This window comes from Bufo gargarizans, chromosome 6 (assembly GCF_014858855.1).
Source record: "Bufo gargarizans isolate SCDJY-AF-19 chromosome 6, ASM1485885v1, whole genome shotgun sequence".
Classification (NCBI taxonomy): domain Eukaryota; kingdom Metazoa; phylum Chordata; class Amphibia; order Anura; family Bufonidae; genus Bufo; species Bufo gargarizans.
In genome coordinates this window covers 324,190,435-324,196,434 of record NC_058085.1, presented here as the reverse complement: position 1 = coordinate 324,196,434, position 6,000 = coordinate 324,190,435, and positions in this window count along the sequence as shown.

Genomic DNA, 6,000 nt, shown 5'->3' with positions numbered 1-6,000 from the left:
GCTCTGGAATCCTTTGTCTTCAACCACTGGACAGTGGTCGCATGTCAGTGACTAACATTTTTAATACAGCATCTGTGAGAACAGAAGCTTGTGCTGGTGTACATGGGGGATTTACATGCAGAAATTCACTTATGGAGCGCTGCTTCTTACTGAAAATGATTGAAAAAGAAATATATTAGTAAAAATCTATTTCTGTCTAACTTACTCACATAAATGAGTAGGTTTGACAGAAAGAGCTTTTTACCTGCATAAATTAATACAGATCATATTATTACTTACGGGGTTATTCCTTCCTCTGTGACTCCAACGTGTTTCCTCCTCAAGTGCTCGTTCATCACGGTTGTGCTTCCGTGCCACGCCAGCGCTGCTTTGCAGATTTTGCAGACAACCAACTTGTTAGACGGATGTTGAGTGAAGTGCTCCCATGCCTTGCATGACTTTGTCCGCCTGCTTTTCTCAGGGGTCACAGTCTCACCAGCATCAGCCATAATGCAGTTCCTAAGGACAGAAAAAAGAGCAGCAGCATATTAACAAAAATGTATGATCCACTTCTGACTCCCCACACCTGACCCACCACAGCCCTGCCTCACCTTGAAGTGTCTCTCTCAGGGGAATTCTCGTACTGCACCGCACCACTGTTCTCTGGCACAGTAGACCTTACTAGACCGTCGCCTATAGGGACAGAAAAAAAGAGCAGTAGCAGCATATTAACAAAAATGTATCCACTACTGCTTCCCACACCTGACCCACCACAGCCCTGTCTCACCTTGCAGTGTCTCTTTCAGGGGAATTACTGCACAGTAGACCGCAGTCCGCACCACTGTTCTCTGGAAGTAGTAGACCAGGTAGACCTGACCTTACTAGATCGTCGCCTAATAGGGGCAGAAAAAAGAGCATCAGCATATTAACAAAAATGTATCCACTACTGCTCCCCACACCTGACCCACCACAGCCCTGCCTCACCTTGCAATGTCTCTCTCAGGTGAATTACTGCACCGTAGACCGCAGTCCGACTCCGCACCACTGTTCTCTGGAAGTAGACGTAGTAGACCTAAGTTACTAGACCGTCACCTAATAGGGACAGAAAAAGCAGCAGTGACATAATGAGCCCTAAGCAGGGCACATTATACAGCGGGCAACTGGCCTACCGAAGGCAGCGAGGGGCTTCGAGACAACAACATTACATTACTGTATATGGGGGACACAAGGAAACATGGAGAGTGGGTCAGCAGACACGCACAGACTGCTACTGCTGCCCTCATAATATGTCTCCTTGTGGCCCCCCACACAGTATACAGTAGACCGTCTGCGTGGCTGCTGGCCTGCTGCCCCCACCGTCTCCTATTGTGGCTGCTGCGCTTATGCCTCATGTGTGCAGTCCTTTTGCTCCCCCCATACAGTAACTGCAGAGTGCACTGTTCATGGCAGTCACTTGTCTGACGAGACTCATCCCCATTCCCACTGCCTGCTATTTCAAATTTGTGGTGGCTAGTTGCAGGCAGGCAGGGAGCATGGACGACAGGGCGGACATCACATAATCATTCATAATTGGGGCCACGTGCAGCCCGTCATAATACATGTAGAGTTGCACCAGGACAATTACCTTGAGAGCTAGTCCGAAGGGAGTGGGACTGAGCTGAAGGAGCCTAGTTTCGCGCCCTGAGCTGAGGAGAAGAGACTTTCGCGCCGCTCAACACACTGCGCTCAGAGGCTCTGTGACACGTGACTTCAGCGTCGGTGGGCGGAGTCTGCAGCGAGCGAGGAGGAAGAGGCTGAGCCTGGGTGGCTGAGGACGGCGATGATGTGTATGAAATTTATGCAAGTCTGATGAAGGGGCGGGCGAAAGCGGGTAAACGGCGCCGACAACGAATCGGACGATTATTCGATAACTGGATTCGTCGGCAACGAATCCAGTTATCGAATATTATCGATTAATCGTTGCAGCCCTATACAGGTCCTTTTCCTCCTGCACAGCAAAGAAGAAGAAAGAAGAGAAGCCGGGTTGCGCGAACAAGTGGATTAAGGTGAGTTAAATTATTTTTAATTTTTTTTAACCACACGCATCTTATCCGGCCCAAATCCATGACGCCCGTGTGAAAGAGGCATTAGACTTCCATCTACCCATCGTTTTAATCTCCCCTTCAGACATGCCTGACAGGAATTCTATAGTGACAGCTCCTATCCAGAAAGAGTGTGTAGTAAAAGAGGGTTTTGACAAACTTGCCAGGTAACGACTGGAGACCAAAATGTGACAGAAAGTTTTTAATGAGAGGCATGAACTGCTTGTGAATGTACAGAGAGCCCTGTCTATCAGGCCTAACTTCCAGATAAAGGCTGAGGTTTAAAATGGGCAAGAGAGGCCGTTAATGGTGTATAAAGGTAGACCCGACCGTGTCCCTCTTGATCAGTTTAGATTTGGGCAGCCAGGTCAGCATGGCGTTGGCTCCTTTGGAAAATGAAAGGCGGAATCTGATTGCTTGCTATGGACAACTAAGTCAGTTTTCCTTTACACCAGTTTTGATAAATCGCCCTCATTGTCTTTTAACAAACTGCCCGAAGAGTCTGTTCTTCTGCCTACTAATTCGCTGATGTGAAAGGTCCCAAAAAAAAGGATAAAGGGCAAACGGAAGAGGGGTGTTTCAAAGGAGTCCGAGCACTCTGACGGGAGGGTGTCCAGTCATTTTTCCGGGATGGCTGGAGAAATGGTCCTTCTTTTGTCTTTGGTAGCATGAGCAGACCTTCTCCAACCTTGAACAATCTTTTTAGCGAGGAAATTCTCCAGTCCATCAACTGACCTTAATGGCCTTCAATAAAGCAAGGGTGGCAATCAATCTGGACACAAGTCTCAATGGGGGATGTCATCCTCGGCTCATGGCTTTACTAATTGGTATGGGAGGTACACGTACAGACAGTGGACGTATCCTATCAGGGTTTTTATAGACATGGCAGACCAGTGGCCGAGCTCAGATATCACGAGCATGGAGGTCACTGCCAGGAGAATGGCCAAAAGAACTGGAGTGATGACACATATAAAAGAAATCACAACTAATCCTCTCCCCCATGGTTGTGCAGAGTTCTGGGGAGATAGACGTTTTCTGTGTCTCTCACTGGGTGGCAATCAATGAACACTGCATCCGTACTGCGGCAGTTCTTGGAAACCGTCAGAATGTGCAGAATCAAATGTCCCAGGAAAATAAGTCCAATCAGAGTAAGGCCGGCGGGATATGAGAAGCTGGGAAGAGCCGGGATACACAGTCCAAGGGTGGAAACTGAAGAAAACAGGCACAGGACCCAGAAGAACATCTGTTGGGGGCTCATCATCAGACGGCCACTAGGTTTCCTCCACATGATCGCTCTGGGGATGTCCTGCTGCTCCATTATAGCAACAACTTCCTTTACCAGCCGGCAAAGGGTTGTCAGGCGCTTGAGAATCTTCAGAAGTGAAGAACAAAATCCTACTGAAGAAGAGATTCCAGACAGAAGAGTCTGATGCTTCTCCCCAATCAACAAGTAATGGTGAGGCAAGTCATCTCCCAGTACATGAGCACCACCTATTAAGATGCGGTTGCTTCTATGGATTATGAGGCGGCCGGGTTCCATCAGGAGGCCAGGTTCCATCAGGCGGGCGGGCCCTACGGTTATGATGCAGCAGGTTCTATAGTTCTAATATGGCAGGTTCTACATTCACTGAGTATGATACGGCCATGCTGAAAGAGAGTGAAACTTAGTAAGCTGTGCTGTGCCTAGAGGAGAATACATTTACTTCTGCTGCATCTTTTCAGGGGAACATAAATGAGCAGAAATAAAAAAAAAAAGGAGGGCAGATTTATTGGTTTTATGTCGGTGATCTGGCATAAACATGCAAGTGGGGAAGGAGACCTCTTGGAACGCTTTGCTAAATTATGAATGGGGATGTCCTTTCTACCTCTGGAGGAATTGTTCGGCGTGTGTCCATGTAATTACATCACCCATGCTGGATTCCTCTAAAGGTGGGGAGTGAAGGCTGAGCGTGCCCCAAGCAGTATCTGTCAGGGACGGTCGGGAGCTCCCTATATACTTTAGACTGTTGGCTGAACCGCAGAAAAAGGCTGGTACAGCCAACAATAGTAGCCATAACAACCAGAGCCATAACTTTTTTATTTTTCTATTTACATAGCCGTAGCCGTAAATAGCTTTATTTGCCACCAGCAGGCCTCCATAGGAACTGCAGCTCTGTTACGTTGGGTTGCTTCAGAGAGAAGGACGAGCTCGTAGAGACACCCAGTGCTTCAGAGAGAAGGAGCGGCTCGCTGATCGCTGCATGGAGGAACTAGTCCTAATCCAGAAGCACGCTTCTGGTTTTTGGATGCCGCAGTCACGCTGGACCACGGCATCTTAAGAGTTAAATGTATGCAATCGGCATTATTGCCAGTCACAGACATTATCCCAGAGCCTCTGCCGTTTGAAACAACAGAGACCCGTCAGCTATGGCGCCCACTGCTTGAGAGCAGGCACTATATTTAAAACATCTACTTCTACTATACATGTACGGCGGTGGTACTCAAGGCGTCATCTGGGAATTCATAAAATAAAATTACTGAAAATAGATAAATATTACTTAATTATAAATACATTCCCGAATACCTTTCATTGGTTATAACTGGCTTGTTTATTCATACGGAGCAATCATCAGGAGAAATAAAATGGCCGCCGTCCTATTAGTACACACAAAACCTGTCCTAATCACACAGGAGGACAAGTTATTTCTGAACACTGAGGTAAAGAGCTGCCTCATCCTCCTCTCTGCTCTACTTGTCAGGGATTATGATCCTGAACACAGCTGATAAGACCTTTAGCTGAATCTCTATAGGAATGGAGAAGACATGAAGTACAGAGAGGACGACAGGACAGACTGTGGTAATGTTGGGCTGTGGTAAGGGAGACTGTATACAAGTGCTGCTGCTGCTCATTACCCACATCCCCAGCTCCCCTCTGTACTTTATGTCTCCTCATGGACTCCAATCCTACAGAGATTCAGCTGATATCCGTCATAGGGGCTCAATATCGGGAAATAAAACGCTTCAGTTTTGTCCCCATTCATTGTCAATGGGGACAAAACTGAACAGAGCGGAATGCTCCAAAATATTTAGTCGTGTTCTCATACAGGAGAGCAAACCGCAACATGTTGTAGTTTGCTTTCCTTCCTGGGATGCGGAGCAAGACGGATCCGGCATGACCCCTAATGCAAGTCAATGGGGACGGATCCGTTTTCTCTGCCACAATAGATAACGGTTCCATCCCCCATTTTTAATGGAGTTCATGACGGATCCATCTTGGCAATGTTAAAGATAATACAACCGGATCCGTTCATAACGGATGCAGATGGTTGTATTATCAGTAACGGAAGCATTTTTGCTGAACCCTGCCATATCAGGCAACATTTATTTATCATCTGTATTCAGGATCAGTATAGCAGAGAGGAGGATTAGGCCACTTTTTAGCTGAATGTTGTGATAATTCCCGCTTATGAAATTCGTTTGCGATTCGTTTACTCGGAAAAAGCAGAATTGCGTTATGGATTGCATTACCACCGACCATAACGCAATTCTATGACGGAATGCATTTAGAGGCATTCCATTATTTATTCCGTCATAATGGAAGTCTATGGGCTGCATAACGGATCCGTCCCGTTTCTGTTATGCAGGGCAGTAGAGTTGTTGCGATACCAAATTTTTTATTCGATGTTGATACCATAAAATGTATTGCGATACTCGATACCACGTGAAAAAAATAAACCATAAAAGCCACGTGCATTCCACATTTTTTTTAAATGGCGAATCGCGCGTTTTTTTTTTTTTCTGTTCCGGCATTCACTGCATATATTTTTTTCTATTTTAATAGTTTGGAGTTTTCAGACGTGGCGATGTGTTTATTTATTTATTGGTTATATATTTTATATGTAATTTATACTTAGGGCTCTTTCACACTTGCGTTCTTTTCTTCCGGCATAGAGTTCCGTCG